General features: G+C 42.6%; 1 protein-coding gene and 1 pseudogene across 1 annotated transcript in view; both read right to left on the reverse strand.

Annotated features, from left to right (window-relative positions):
- LOC134622284 (NACHT, LRR and PYD domains-containing protein 12-like) overlaps window positions 1-16,682 on the reverse strand; it is a 1,346,881-nt gene that overhangs the window by 150,130 nt on the left and 1,180,069 nt on the right. The window lies entirely within an intron of this gene.
- Window positions 2,031-4,104, reverse strand: LOC135932512 (protein NLRC3-like; annotated as a pseudogene).

Here is a 16,682-nt window from a genome sequence, read left to right on the forward strand (position 1 = left end):
GTCAAGAGCAAGAGAAGGACTGTTTCCCATTTTGAACCTGACTCCAGAACATTTTGAATGATTTCAGCTCAGTGAAGAGTTCCAGTTGGGAAAGATGATCTCTGTTTGCTACCTGCTGCTGTCAGGTACGACTGTTCACGTCTACACACAGGAAAAATGTTCTGACTAGAGATGGCACGATACCACTTTTTTATGTCCGATACCGATATCATAAATTTGGATATCTGCCGATACCGATATGAATCCGATATAGTGTGTTTTTTAATCAATAAAACTGTTTTTTAATATATTGCTGCATTTTGTATAAGTTCATACTCAAGTTTAAATAAACAACAACACTGAAGCTATTCTGTTATACCTGTATGTAAAAAATACACTGCACCCAAAATATTTCATAGTTCAGAAACACTGATCAATCTAATAAACTTAAACCTACTCCATCCTCCCTATTCTGGTATTTTAAAGAGTACTTAGGGGAAATATTAAGCAAACTAACAAATAGGGTTGCAAACTCCCAGCAAAAAAAAAATAGGGAACCACCACCCTCCACCTCATGATGCTTAATCGATGTAATCAACTTTAATTTGATACAGTGTGAAAAAAAATGCACAGAAATAAATTATTTTTCAAGAATAATTAAATATATTCAACATCTTTCTTCAACAGAGTTGCAGACTGCACAGATGGTACCTTCCCAAAGGAAAAAGTACTATAGCTTACTAGGGTATATTAGACTTAACAGTTACTATATACAGTAACGGACTTCTACACATTTTACATCAGATTAAAACTTTGGGTGTAAGATTCAGATAATTATTTATTAAAAGCTAGGCATTTTAAATGAGAATAAGAAAGAAAAGTATGTCTTTGTGCCCCCTTTTCCCTGTTAATGCCCTATCGGCCCCCCTGGCTAAACTTTGCTAGATCCGCCCCTGCACAGTTACCAGCCGTCAGCTACGTAGAAAAGGATCCTGGTCTAGAAACTAATATTAAATAAATTCTAACAACAGCTTATCAAGTTTAAACGTGCTGCTGTTGTTCAGCCGCTGGTTTCCTCTTTCTGGTGCAAAGTGGGCCAAAAACAAAGAAGAGAGACGGTCTCGCGACAGAAAAGCCGATCAGCTGATCATTGATCAGTTTCATGAAGTAGCGGCAGGAAGGGGAGAGAGAGAAGAGGCACTCGCTCCATATATCGGTTGTTAAGCTTAACGTGGGAATGCTTTACAAACATTCAGAGATGAACTTACACACTTGCTTTACTTCTCTCTGGGATAAAGTCCTCGGAGATGAAATGCTGGTTTGGTAGCGAGGCTACAAATACACACAGCCGCTCTATCACGTGAGCACACTGCTCCGACCTGCTACGGTTATGAGCCGAGTTATGCTGTGTCGCAAGTTTTGTGAGGTGCTTTTTTGATATTTAATGGATCGGATTACATTTTTTATTTCTCTTCTATATCCAATCCAGTAATTTACGTCAGTATCGGACCGATACCGATACGTAATATCGGATCGGTCCATCTCTAGTTCTGACTGTTACCAAATGGAGCAGAAATCTCATCACCGGACAATAATGATGAATAAACTCAGAGCTGTTGATATCAGATCTGATTTCTGGGGAACTGAAGAAATGAATGGCTCATTTTAGCTTTCTGAGCCATTAGTCTGCTGGTGTGTCGCTAGTTGGCAGAAACAAATTTGTATTATTTTTCTGGGCTTCAGTGTTTATGACTCCAGATCCAGTTGACAGCAAGTCAAAATGATGTTACCTGTCTGTGTCCAGCAGCAGCCTGTATTCACTTTGAATATTGTTATAAACTGACATGGATCAGTTTGTCTTTGATTGGTTTGTAAATGTCACTGTTTCCATTGGACCTGAGTGACGGTACAAAGACAGAGAGGGAGAGAATGTCTGTTTCTGAGTGTCTGTAGTTCACATCTGGACTCACCGAGCCTTTCTGCAGTTCCTCACAGCTGGAATCAGTCTGCGTCGTCCCGGCGGTGATGTGTTGTACTTCTGCAGGTCCAACTCATCCAGAACCTCCTCTGACATCTGCAGTATGAAGGCCAGAGCTGAGCACTGGATCTCAGAGAGTTTCTTCTCTGATCTGTTCTCTGACTTCAGGTACCCTTGGATCTCCTGAAATAATGAGAGGTCATTCATCTCCATCAGACAGTGGAAGATGTTGATGCTTCTGTCAGGAGAGATTTTATCACGGTTCATCTCCTTCAGGTTGTCGGTGACTCTCTGGATGGTTTCTGGACTGATCTCTGTCTGACCCAGCAGACCTAAGAGTCTCTGGTTGGACTCCAGACAGAGGCCATGAAGGAAGCGAACAAACAGGTCCAGGTGGCCATTTTTACTCTGGAGGGATTTATACATGGCTCGTTTAAGGAAATCATCCAGAGAGGACTCGTTGTATTTTTTTCCCAAAAACTTCTTCAGCACCTCTGTCTTCCTGTTGGTGAAACAGTGGAACATGTAGACTGCAGCCAGAAACTCCTGAATGCTCAGATGAACAAAGCAGTAGACTGGTTTCTGGAAGATCACACACTCTCTTTTGAAGATCTCTGTACAAACTCCTGAGTACACCGAGGCCTCTGTCACATCCAGACCACACTGCTCCAGGTCTTCTTGGTAGAACATGATGTTTCCTTTCTCCAGATGTTCAAACGCCAGCCTCCCCAGCTTCAGAAGAACTTCCCTGTCAGCCTCCGTCAGCTCCTGTGGACTCGTCTCATGTCCCTCATGGTACTTGTTCTTCTTCCTCTTTGTCTGAACCAGCAGGAAGTGTGAGTACATGTCAGTCAGGGTCTTGGGCAGCTCTCCTCTCTGCTCTGTAGTCAACATGTGCTCCAGAACTGTAGCAGTGATCCAGCAGAAGACTGGGATTCTACACATGATGTGGAGGCTCCTGGATGTCTTCATGTGGGAGATGATTCTGCTGGACAGCTCTTCATAACTGAATCTCCTCCAGAAGTACTCCTCCTTCTGGGCGTCAGTGAAGCCTCGTACTTCTGTTAGCCTGTCGACACATGTAGGAGGGATCTGATTGGCTGCTGCAGGTCGGGAAGTTATCCAGACGAGAGCCGAGGGAAGCAGATTCCCCTGGATGAGGTTTGTCAGCAGCTGGCTGACTGATGACTTCTGTGTGACATCAGACAGCAGCTTCCTGTTGGTGAAATCCAATGAAAGTCTGCTTTCATCCAGGCCGTCAAAGATGAACAAAAGCTGAGAGACAGCCAGCTTCTCTGCTGTGACCTTCTGTAATGTTGGATGGAAAACATGGAGCAGCTCCAGAAGACTGTACTGCTCATCTCTGATCAGGTTCAGCTCCCTGAATGAAAGCAGAACCACCACACTGACATGTTGGTTCTCCAAGCCCTCTGCCCAGTCCAGAGTGAACTTCTGCACTGAGAAGGTTTTTCCAACACCAGCCACGCCGTTGGTCAGAACCACTCTGATGGGTCTCTGCTGGTCAGGGAAGGCTTTAAAGATGTCCTGGCACCTGATTGGAGCGTCATGGAGGGCGTCCATCTTGGAAGCTGTCTCCAGCTGCCTCACCTCATGTTGGGTATGAACCTCTTCACTGTGTCCCTCTGTGATGTAGAGCTCAGTGTAGATCCTGTTGAGGAGGGTTCTACTTCCTGTTTCATCATTTCCTTCAGTCACACGCTCACATCTCCTCCTCAGACTGATCTTATGTTCATCTAAAACCTCCTGCAGACCAACATCTGCTGAAAGAAAGAAAAAGAAAACTCTTCAATGTCTGAACAACAACAAGAAGTCCAGTTTTCAGAAATGAGTCCATCAGCAGACAGATGTTCAGTCTTACTTTGTACACAGCTGCTCTGACTGGCTGTCTGCAGTCCAGCTCTGCTTCTGGATCTTTCTCCACACTGGGGACAGGAGGAGTCTCCTGATGAAGCAGACTGGTCCCAGTATGAGGAGATGCACTGTCTGCAGAACCAGTGTCCACAGCTGGTAGAGACTGGATCCTTCAGGACGTCCTGACACAAAGCACAGCAGGACAGCTGCTCCTCCTCACAAACACCACTCCTCTTCCTCTCTCTGTGAACACATTTCTTTATCACTAAAATCATTTACTGACTGTTTCTATAATATCAAAATGTAAAAGATGGTGCACAAGTTCTGATGGTCACAGAGAAGAGTAAAAGTGGAGATACTGTTTGAAGGCAGCGTTTAGTCTGGAAACAAAGTGATGCTTCATTGATTTCATCAACACTAATGAGCTGCTTTTCCTGTCTGCCTGTCTTGTTAAACACTCAGTGACCTGCCTTTAGTTTGCTATGAATACACACTTCCTGCAAAGATTTCACAATCAAACCCTTCCATCAGAGAGCACTGCTTATATCCTTCATGTTTTCCAGTCAGTGTGCAGATTAGCTTGGTTTAGTTCATTTTGATTACTTTACAGAAGTAACTGATTAGTTACTTACAGAAACATATCCAAGGTGCGGAGGGTTCCCATCCAGCATAAACGCTAACAGGAATGAATCTAAAAAGTGTCACAGCTTTCTAGTCAGACTGTCATTGAAGCCTGGATCCTCCGTAGCCGGTTACCAAGACTAAAGGAAGTACCCTTTGAGGATCTACTAGATGATGTGATTGCAGCACTACGGACAATACCTGCTGCGACCACTACAGAGACTAACCAGCTGATCTACACTACAGCAGCAGTGATCAGTGAGATGCTTGGCTACATGTTGTTCAGCCAAAAGAAGCAGTACCCTCCATGGAGAAGGTGACTAGAGGCAAGGATCGAGGTAGCACAGAGGGAGGTTAGACAACTATCAGAACTGCAGAAAGGTGCGGTGAAGAAGGTGCCTCACATTAGGTGTCAAAATCCTCAAATCCTCAGTACAGGCCAAGGATGAGACGTTCAGAACTCCTTTAATCCATCGTATTAATTAACCGAAGACCCTAAGACTTTTAATTCATATGAAACCCAAACTCTTATCCTTTGCAACCCTAACTGGGAAAAAAAATGATAAACTCAACTTTAATCACACTCTAAATCTTGTTTTAACATATTACATAGAAACTGAATATTTAACAGTGTTTCGTGAAAACCCTCTCTTGTGTGATCATTTCCTGATAACATTTACATTTACAATAATTGATTACATTGATTACACACCGCTTCACATATAAACACAGAAATGTGTGTGAAGAAGAGCTGAACTGACATCAAACATTATGGAGGATTTATTCACAAACTTATTGTTCACAACATTTAAACACACATTACCTTTCTGCAGGAGATGCCTGCTGGACTTTAAAATCAATGAGGCGTGGGTTAGACGCATCACTCTGTAAGGACACAGAGCTGGGTGGAGGTCCAGGTGGGTTCCTGTGAATAATGATGGAGCAGTGATGTGAGTGCTGAGCTGTGACATGGAGAAGAGTCATGGAGAGTTAGAGATGGTCATCTCACCTCTGAGCTTTGGTCTGGCTCTCATGTTCCCCACACAGAGTGCTTTTAGAGGGAGGGACTCCCTCCTCTCTGTCCTCACACTGATCCATGCTGCTCAATTCAGCTCACACACACTTTCTACCTGCAGAGGAAACACAAATCATTCATGTGCACATCAACTGAGAGCGGCAGAGGTCGTGTCTGATGTGTTGGACTAACATCCATCTGAGACACAGCTTTCATTTCAGTAACAGTGCCCAGGACCAAGCTGACTGCTTACAGAGAGTTCATACTGTAACTGCTAGCTGCTCTTTGGGCTCCGCCTCCAAGAGGGTGTTGTAGGTTGAATGGCTTCTTTGTGAGCGCGGCTGCTGAGTTGTTGCATTTATGTGCAAGGAATTTAATTGCACCCATGAAATGAAATTATTTGCTCAGATCATGTTTTTGCTAATGGTTGTGTTATGACACAAAAAAAAAACTGTAGGACAGGTGAGAAGTGGGAGGAGGGAGATTTTCAAATTAGTTTGTAACTGTTTATCTTTGTGTTGTCAGAGTTAAGTGTATCTTATATCTCTTGTTTTTCTCTGAGCAGTTTCAACTTTTATTAAAAATAGAATGATATTTTTTTAAGTCTGCAACTTGTGGATTATCAATACAGTGCATTTATTTTTTCATCATGATAAACAACATGAATAGTGTACCACTCTCCAACCTTCTGCATGACTTGACTTTGTTTTCTTTTCAAACATACTTTACTGAGAACATAAACGGGACATAATGCCAGCATAAAGATGATGATTGCTGATGGGTCTGCCTCGCACAAACCCTCGATGGAACAAGGCAATTCAACTACAACAGCAAAAAGCTTTGAACACCAAGCAGAGCTCTTTGTGTTTCTCGTGCATGAGGGAGAGAACTGTGACCCCATAAAAAACTTCCCTAAACCTGCATTCCAGCTTTTGTTGGGATTTCAATATATATTTTTAATTCTTATTTTCTGATTATATTGTTTTATGTAAGGGTGACAAGTTGCCCTGGCAACAGACTTTAGAAAGAGTGTCGGTTTATAGATGGCAGACAGTTGGTGTCGTAAACCACCGCCTCTGTTCAAAGATGGTCGCTCACAGTGGACATAGATGGCCTCTTTCACTCCTCTTTCGAACCATCTGTCCTCTCCGTCCAAAATGTGAACATTGGCATCCTCGAAAGAGTGACCTTTATCCTTTAGATGCAGATGGATCTTTAAAGGGTTTAAATCTGGGACTCTCGGCCATTTGACCTTAGAACTGAAGAAGCTTCTCGGATGAGAGGTGAAACGTCTTCAAGACCAAGTCCAGACGCTTTTCTTTGCAAACTCCTTTGACTACTTTAGAAAGAGGAAGTGCAAAGCTCCACCGGAAATTTGACACAAAGAAAAGAGGAACTTGTACCATATTTGTTTGTATCGAAACTATGTGTAACGTGCTGCAAAATATATAGTGAGACGCCCTCCTGATCCCCCAGACTTCGGCTGGCATGTCTATGTGCCTGCTCAGTCTCCATTTTCTAGAAAATGTAAAATTAAAGATCATTTTTTAAGTTAGACCACTTTGAGCCGTGTCTTTCTTGGCCGTTAAGGAATACAAAGAACTGGATTTAATACTACAGAGTCTTTACAGACTACTAAGGATCAAACCTCTATCATTATGCAATCGATTATAAAACTAATCATATATGAGTAAATATTTCTAAGCATAAATGACAATCAACAATATAAACCTGACAGTTGGCATCAGGGATTTACTTTTAGACAATAGGGCAGTCTTACTTGCTGTTCAGCAAAAACATATTTATGTTACAGTTTTTTCAGTTAAGAAGAGCTTAAAGACTCTCAGCTTTTATATTCAAGGCCCTGTAAATAGTTGGACAAAAAAAAAAATCATTTTCTCAGAAGTGTTCATGTTCATGTTCCTTTATTCACAGATTATTTTACAGATAGAGACTGAATAACATTTGTAACACTTTGTAGCACTTTGCAAAAACCAATGACTTTAAATAAGTATTGTATTATTTTAAAAGTCGGAATATAGTATAAATACTATGCCTAACAAGAAACTTGTGACTTTTATTTAAAAAAATATAAGAAAATGATTGCTTAAATACATTTATCTTTAAATAGTTTTTGTCATTAACCAAAAAGCAGTGATTTATGTTCGAAATGTAAAACCTGTCAAACCCATTTATGGTGTGAACAAAGCCGACATTGTATGACGCAGTATTTTAAAGCAGAGTCAGACATGAGAATCTATAAACTATCAACTACATGTAGGTAAAAGACTAACTTGTGACTTTTTTAGCTTGTGCTGTTTCCATGAATACAAAGACAAACTGTTAAAGGAGGAAACAAAGCAAACTTACAGTTTCTTCACACACCAACAACAAGCTCCACTCCACACCTGGACACTAAACACGGACACACAGGTGAGCTGCTTCCTGGAAGGAGGCGGGACTCACCCTGAAGCTTAGCACAGGTGGGAGGGGCTCAGCTCTGTGTGTTGATGTGTTAACTTTAAAAATATGCCGTCTGACTGCTCGTCTAAGGAGCTTGGAAAGAAAAGCGTCTGGACTTCTTTGAGTTGCTTGAAGATGTTTCACCTCTCATCCGAGAAGCTTCTTCAGTTCTAAGGGTCAAATGGTGGAGAGTCCCAGATTTAAACCCAGTGGGAGTTTCCCCCCAAAGAGGGACAAAGGACCCCCTGATGATTCTCTACCCAATCACATGAGCCGAGGTGTGAAAGTGGGTGTGGGTCCTAATCAGCCAGAGTTTCGGGTGAGCTCATTGTGAAACCTGGCCCCACCCTATCATGTGATTTCCCGAGGTCAGATGGCCCAGGATGTGAGTGGGCGTTAAGGCGTCTGGGAAGGGATCTCAAAACTGGATTATAGATGGCAGACAGTTGGTGTCGTAAACCACCGCCTCCTGGATGACCTGGATGACTGAGAACCTTCACAGACGTCTGACTGCTCAGACTGAGTCAGAGTAAAGTTGACATGCTGACGTGTGGAGACATGAAACCTTGTTGTAGCTGCAGGTGTGAACACACTGATCCCAGGTCAGCTCTGCTGTATTTGTAACATGAACATTTCTGCTGCAAAGCTTCAAATGTTCAGCATGTTTCTCTGTTTCCAGTCTATAGATCCAGACACACTTTCTACCTTCACCTGTGCAGTAAAGACTGAGAGCAGAGCTGAAACCAACCGTCCAATCAGTGAGCAGCATCAACACCTGAGCTTCATTCAGAATCTGATATTGAAGATGTTGTTAGTACAAAGTTCATCTGCTGCTCACATGAATCCTGTGATGAAAGATTTATTTCACTGAATGTTTCTTCAAAGCTCATTTCAACCTGTTGAAGTCATGAATGAAAGTGCAGACTGAGAGTGAATCACATGATGTTTAAGGTGTGTCATGTGACATGTTCAGTATTGTCACACATGTCTAGATTGTCCCTGATATCATAACTGCTCAAACACTGATGATTATATTTGAAGAATTATTACTGATGGCAGCAAAGTTTGAATGGAGCTCTCTGTCTGTGCTGATTTGTCGCCCTCTGGAGGTCAAAACACAAACTGCATGATGTCACTGTAACCACCACAGTGACAGGAAGTGTTTTTAAATGACTGAAACACTGAAATGATGCTAACGGCTGTCGTTAGGCTCACTGATAGCAGTGCTGATGTGTTCATGTCAAACACTGGCTCAGGTCAGACTCCTTCATCCGTCTCCAGCGTGAGACCGCCCTCAGACCCACAGAGGCTCTGACCTTTGACCTCCTGACCCTAACCATTCTAGTCTCTTTGTATCTTTAAATGCAAATCCATCCAAACTGTAGCCCGGCAAAAGAAGCTGGAAGCTTTTCTATGAATGATGTTCATACCAGAGTTTCTGTTTCCAGCTCAGACGTGTGAAACGCTGCTGCTGTGCTACATTTGTCATTTCCTGCTTTCACTACCATCCATGTCAAAGTGCTGAAGTTATCTGATCACTTTAATGCAGTAAAACAGGAGCTGTAAGTCTGACATTTTTTTTACTGTCATCACAAACACCCACAGCTGGATTAGCATCCAGACAAAGGGCTGAAAAGGTGAAAATCAGTATCTGATTCTATTATATATCCTGTTTATGTGGATGCACTTTTCTATCTGTCAGTGCTGAAGCAGACGTCACTGATCACATGACTCTGAGGGATGTTTCCAGCACTTCGCTGAATCTGAGCCATGAAGATTTAAGGCCGCTCTGAAGGCAAAGCAGGTCTGAGCCTGTGTTAGCAAGCTGTACCTAATAAAGTGGCAGCAAGGACAGGGGGCAGCACAGAGAGGTGAGGCGCTGTCAGAGAAGCAGGTTGACATCAGACTGGTCATATTCCATCATCTATACCTGAAATAATCATCAAACACAGGCAGAGCAGAAACATGTGGAAACATGTGGAGCTCAGTCTCCGTTTGATCCCTCAGAGGTTTACCTCAGTCCTGCTCCTCTGCTTCCTGTTTACAGCGCACACATCATGCTGTGTGCTGAGAGTCATGTGGTCAAAGCGAGGCCCTGGTACTCTGACAGAGAGCGAGCACAGTTATCCTAATGAGTGACATCACTTCTAACCAGAGAGCATTCAGCTTTCACAGCAGCCAACATCCTGTCACACTGAGCATGTGCAAACACAGCAGCCAACATCCTGTCACACTGAGCATGTGCAAACACAGCAGCCAACATCCTGTCACACTGAGCATGTGCAAACACAGCAGCCAACATCCTGTCACACTGAGCATGTGCAAACACAGCAGCCAACATCCTGTCACACTGAGCATGTGCAAACACAGTAGCCAACAACATCCTGTCACACTGAGCATGTGCAAACACAGCAGCCAACATCCTGTCACACTGAGCATGTGCAAACACAGCAGCCAACATCCTGTCACACTGAGCATGTGAAAACACAGCAGCCAACAACATCCTGTCACACTGAGCATGTGCAAACACAGCAGCCAACAACATCCTGTCACACTGAGCATGTGCAAACACAGCAGCCAACATCCTGTCACACTGAGCATGTGAAAACACAGCAGCCAACATCCTGTCACACTGAGCATGTGCAAACACAGCAGCCAACAACATCCTGTCACACTGAGCATGTGCAAACACAGCAGCCAACATCCTGTCACACTGAGCATGTGAAAACACAGCAGCCAACATCCTGTCACACTGAGCATGTGCAAACACAGCAGCCAACATCCTGTCACACTGAGCATGTGAAAACACAGCAGCCAACATCCTGTCACACTGAGCATGTGCAAACACAGCAGCCAACATCCTGTCACACTGAGCATGTGCAAACACAGCAGCCAACATCCTGTCACACTGAGCATGTGCAAACACAGCAGCCAACATCCTGTCACAGTGAGCATGTGAAAACACAGCAGCCAACATCCTGTCACACTGAGCATGTGCAAACACAGCAGCCAACATCCTGTCACACTGAGCATGTGCAAACACAGCAGCCAACATCCTGTCACACTGAGCATGTGAAAACACAGCAGCCAACATCCTGTCACAGTGAGCATGTGCAAACACAGCAGCCAACATCCTGTCATACTGAGCATGTGCAAACACAGCAGCCAACATCCTGTCACACTGAGCATGTGCAAACACAGCAGCCAACATCCTGTCACACTGAGCATGTGCAAACACAGCTCTCAGCTTCCATCACTCACAAGCTCCACCCTCCACTTAAAAGCCCAGAACAAAGCTTGTGACAAACACAGCTTAGACAGAGGTGATGTTCACGCTCTGTTTCTGGGTGGGGAACTCACCTGTGGGTGTGCCTACAATCTCTGCTCTCACAGCTGCTAAATTAGTCTGAACTGAATCCAGACTCAAACAGAAACAGCCTCAAAGACTCAGAGAGAGAGTGCTGCTCCATCTCTGGACCCAAATATATGTTCCACCACCATGCTGCAATGCATTCTGGGATAGGGTGGGCCCACCTGTCCTTCCTTCAAATGAGTACACAGCTCAGGTTCGAACGTTGGAGAGTCTCAGACAGTTTGTACATCTGCACAGAGCGTTAGTGGATATATTGGAAAGAGGAGGATGAAGATGGAGCTACCATCACCACCACGTCTCCATATGAGGGCAGTGGGTCTCAGGATAAAAACAAATGTTGAATGACTTTTTATAGTTGCCTCTTTTTGGTAGGTCAGCTCTGCAACTGCAGAGTTACTGTTTGTGTCTGTGAACCTGAAGCTTGTCCTCTCTTAAAATCTGGGCTTTAGCTACAGCGGAGAAGCCTCAGACGGCCTTTCAGCAGTTTTCCTTGAGCTGTTTCACCATCTCTCTTTAGAGTGCAGGTCTCTGCTGAAGGAGTTTGCAACACTTTACGGTGGAAACACTGTCTGACTTTTCTGGAGGTCATTTACTTTAAGTTCAACATTTTCCAACCTGATATCTTAATGATATCAGAAATGAGCCATTCTGTTATGCTGCTTTATCAGGGATTGATATGAACTCATGTTTCTGTAGCTGATCAATAAAAATCATTGTTGTCTTCATTCATTTACAATAATTCTTTAGTCATAAAGCTTCAGAAGAGCAGGTTCATATCTTAGTATTTCACCAAGAACTGAGGACACTAGCGTGTCATTCCTCAGTGTAACACAATGCAGATCATACAGTTTAACAGCATTTGACACATTTCTGTATATAAAAATGTGTCAGGCTGAACAGTCCTTAAATGTTGACACTACATCATATTCTCTACTCTAATCCACGGTTGTAACAGAGACTGAAGAAGATTTTAACAGAGTCCAACAGTCTGCAGTGGCCTCCAGTCCACTGTCTTCACATCACAAGGACAATTTCAACATGTCTGTGACATCTCCTTGCCCTTGTACTCATGCCTTGATGAACAAGTAGGTAGAGTTCAAACGTGGGTTTCAGTGAGTTTATAAGTACAATTTACTGTTACTGCTACTGTTTTTGTTTTGTGAAGATGATATTCCAAAGGACCTGAAAAGGAGAGCCGTCGATGCCTTACATTTGAAGAGTAGAGCAGCTGAAGAAAAGCTGTGACTACAACGTGAGATGGACCCTGTGATTCATCTCCTCCACCAGCAACACACTGACCTGCATTCATCCATAGATGACACTCAGGACTCTGGTTCCACAGCTGTTCTTGTTTACAGCTGCATCCAGTTAGAGAGGAAACTGTATAATGCAATGATGATGTTCCAGCATCATGTTGTTGCTCCTCCTCCTCATGCTTACCTGCCACAGTTAAACTCCGCCTCTCAGACAGTCAGGTCACCTGATCTGCATGTGTTGGTGTACGATGACGTCATCTTGACGTTGACGAGGAGAAAAACAAGTTTTGTCCTGCAGATGGCGATCTTGCACCGTGTTCAGAGAGCCGACACTTTGATGATGCTGCTCTGCTCAACTTACTTTAGCCTGGGTTGGACTCTATATGAGCAGCTTCCACTCTGGTTTCACTGTTAAACACACTTGTTGGATTTCACTTGGAAAAGTTGAAAAATATTTTATTGCAAAATTATTTGTTGGTACATTTTCTGAGGGTCAAATATCTTGTTTGATTTGAGGAATGAACTGTTAAGGTGGAAACAATGAATCAGGTTAAAATACTTTAAATCAGTGCAGATGTATAATGTAATTTAACATGTTGATAATGGTTGTAGTGGGCTTGTAATGTAAATGTGATTAAATGTGACATTAATGGTGACGCTGCATAAACCTGATCAAACAGTTCTATTAGTGGGTCTGTGTGATCAGCATCAGTGGGTTAAGTTGAGGCCTTGACTAGTAGAACGTCATGTTGGTGTCTGACAACACATGAGCCAACATCAGACTCCGAGCGCTACGATGCTAAAGATCAGAAGATCCAGTGTGACATCATCGTTACCTGGCAACAGCAGCCCTCATCTGACTTTATTGGAGGATATTTACACCAGCAACACTGTTTAGTTTGATATGACGGATTAACAACATGCTGTGATATCAGTTCATCTGTAATAGATACTGGATCTAATCAGTCAGCAGATATTTGATCACCTTATTTATAACTATACTAGAAACAAACACAACTGTGTTGGTGATTCATGCAAACTTGCATATCAGCCTTTTAAGGTTTTGTAGTATTGAGAACAAAGAGGTTGTGTTAGGGCTGAAAAGCCCGACTTGTTCTCCTCTGCAGGTCATTAAATGCACCACAGAAGTTTGTATTTGCACAGCCTGTATATGTTTGATGGCTTTATTATTCTCTGTTCAAAGACAATAAATGTGGAAAATGTCTCATGTAGTATCAGCTTCATTTAAAATGACTGCAAACATTTAGAGAACATGTGCTGCTGTTTGTCCTACATTTCAACACTGAATGAACCCTGAAAACGTGATGGCAGGTGGCAGATTGGAGTCCACATGAAATATTGGCTGTATGAAGACTGGAAAATATAGATGATACAAACATGCAGCCAAACATTTGTGGACATGGATAAACTCTCTGATCCAAAAAGCAGGAAGTGACACAGCTAGAAAATGAAAGTGTGTAACAGCTGAAGTCAAATGTAATGCAGAGTTGAATCTGCACTTGGATCCATGTGTGAAAGGTCCACATGTAGGGATCACATGAGTCCTGATGTTTGTCAGTGCAGCTTGATAACTCCATCTACTGTGGGCTACATATACTGGGCTGGTAGCTCCATAGTGTTGGAAAGAAACTATTCAATGTGCAAATTTAAAATCAGAGGCTCTTCTAACACAGGAGCCATGTTGAGTTTAGATCACAGCGACCACCGGCAGTCTGAAATGGAATGAAGCCCACTGACAGCCAGCAGGTCTAAACAGGAACGCAGCCATTTGTATGCGTGGCAATGATGTGGCTGCAGCTGACACAGGATTGGTTCAAACTAAACATCAGACGCATTTCACAGAGTTCACAAATAAACTCACGTTTTTATCTTTGAAGATCATCATAAAGTAGAATTGATGGTCCAGCAGACAACAGCAGGAGGTTTGAGCCCTTCTGGTGCAGCAGAAACAGGATTTGGAGGAAGATGTTAAATTTTAATTTGATTTAAATGGTTGAAATTTAAATTAAATTGTTGAAATTGAAATTGTTGAAATTGAAATTTGATTTAAAATGGTTAAGCAAGCATGCTTATTGTGACAATATTAAAAGTTCAGTTTGAGTGATTGTGATCTTCTACAGCAGGGTTTTGGTTTGATGTTGACCTTTGACCTGCAGTGGGACATCTCTCAGTCTAAATGATCTGACGGAGCAGGTGTAGGTGGCGCTGTGAGACAGGTTCAGGCTGAGGTCTCCAGTTTCCAGAGCGTCAGTCTTCATGGATGTTCGGCCGCTGTAACGCTGGTTTGGATCTTTCAGTTCGTTTCCTTGAAGCTGACGCTGGTGGACGGTTGGAGGACTGAGGTTGGAGCGACTTCACACCACTGTGGGGCGGTCCAGTTCAAAAGTGTGAAACTCACAGGGCAGCAGGACAAACAGCCGAGGCATGCTGGGAAACTGAGGACACAGACAGAGTCCATGGCTGTATCCCAATTCAGGGTCTGCAGCCTTAAAGGCTGCATTTTAAGGCCGATTACATCAAATCACTTTTTTTTTTTTTTTTTTGTCACGTCACATGTGCAGGTACACTGGTACAGTACATGCGAGTGAAATTCTTGTGTGCGAACTTCACAAGCAACAGAGTTGTGCGAAAATACAATAACGTAAAACAAGCAAAATATAAAAATGGCTAATCTAAAAAGTAATAAATACAATATGTACAATATATAAAGGTGTGTGTGAGTGTGTATATAGTGTGTATATACATGTTTTACAAATGAAATAAAGTAAGCAATAAAATAAGATATATAAATATACAGAGGTTGGTATGTGCAAAACAGTGGCATTAATGTACAGTATGGAGTGCATAATGTTGAAGTTCCAGTAGTGAGGGTGAGGTGTCTATGAAGTGTTCAGCAGTCTGATGGCCTGATGGAAAAAGCTGTCTCTCAGTCTGCTGGTACGGGACCGGATGCTGCAGAACCTCCAGAGGCCAGTAATTTGCACCAGAGGTACACGTCAACTGTGAGAGACAGAATGTGAAAACAAAAATCCATGAATACACATGGTAGGATTTGTAAAGAATTTATTCGTAAATCAGGGTGGCAAATAAGTATTTGGTCGATAACAAAAATACAACTCAATACTGTGAAGTAGTCAGACACGAACGTCAAGGAAGGTGGTAGGGAAGCAGACTACGCAGGCATTTCAGATTTCCAAGGTGAGCAATTTATTTACAGTGAACTCAATATAATAGAACTTAACAAAACTTCCCCCCAAATCAATTCAGTTAACAAAACTCAACATAACATGGCTCTGGTAACACAGCTCACCTCTCCTCTCTCTTACATCTTGTAGAGACTGGCTTTAAATAGGGCCATCAATTTCCCTCCAATTGCCCAGCCAGTACCACTCACTCAACTGAGGGATGTAAAACTCTACACAGATGATTAAAAACACAAAACCTCTACAAACTTCTAATATGCACATTCACACAACTAAATGGCAATATTAACAAAAGGAAAAACATTCAACAAATTCCTTTAAACCTTAACACAAACAAAAGCAGAAGCATCTCTATGGAAAAAGAAATCCCTCCACTTAGTTTGACCCGCTGATGTCATGCGTGACATCATCAGGATTTTAAAATGAGGAAATGCCAGGCGGGCGTTTCCCCACACCTGACCCTCATGAAGACTGAAAGGACAAACAAAGTAAATATGAACAAATGACTTAATCTGTAACATAATAAAATATAAAGAAACATAACTTAGTATTTGTCTTGATTTGCAGAATGTTAATTTGCCGGCAACAGAACGCTTACACAAACAAACCCGGGATAGTGAGTGAAGCAATGTTACGTGACAAATAGCAAATGGAAGCAAATACATAGAAACAAAATAATGTGTATAATGTGCAAAATAAAGTAAACACATATGGGGGACAAATGGAGAGCTTTACAACTGCTCCACTTTGTCACAAATACTTTGTAACATAACCTTTGTTGGCAATAACAGAGGTCAAACGTTTACTGTAGGTCTTTACCAGGTTTGCACACACAGTAGCGGGTATTTTGGCCCATTCCTCCATGCAGATCTTCTCGAGAGCAGTGATGTTTTGGGGCTGT

Source organism: Pelmatolapia mariae, linkage group LG3_W, assembly GCF_036321145.2.
Source record: "Pelmatolapia mariae isolate MD_Pm_ZW linkage group LG3_W, Pm_UMD_F_2, whole genome shotgun sequence".
In the NCBI taxonomy this organism is placed as follows: domain Eukaryota; kingdom Metazoa; phylum Chordata; class Actinopteri; order Cichliformes; family Cichlidae; genus Pelmatolapia; species Pelmatolapia mariae.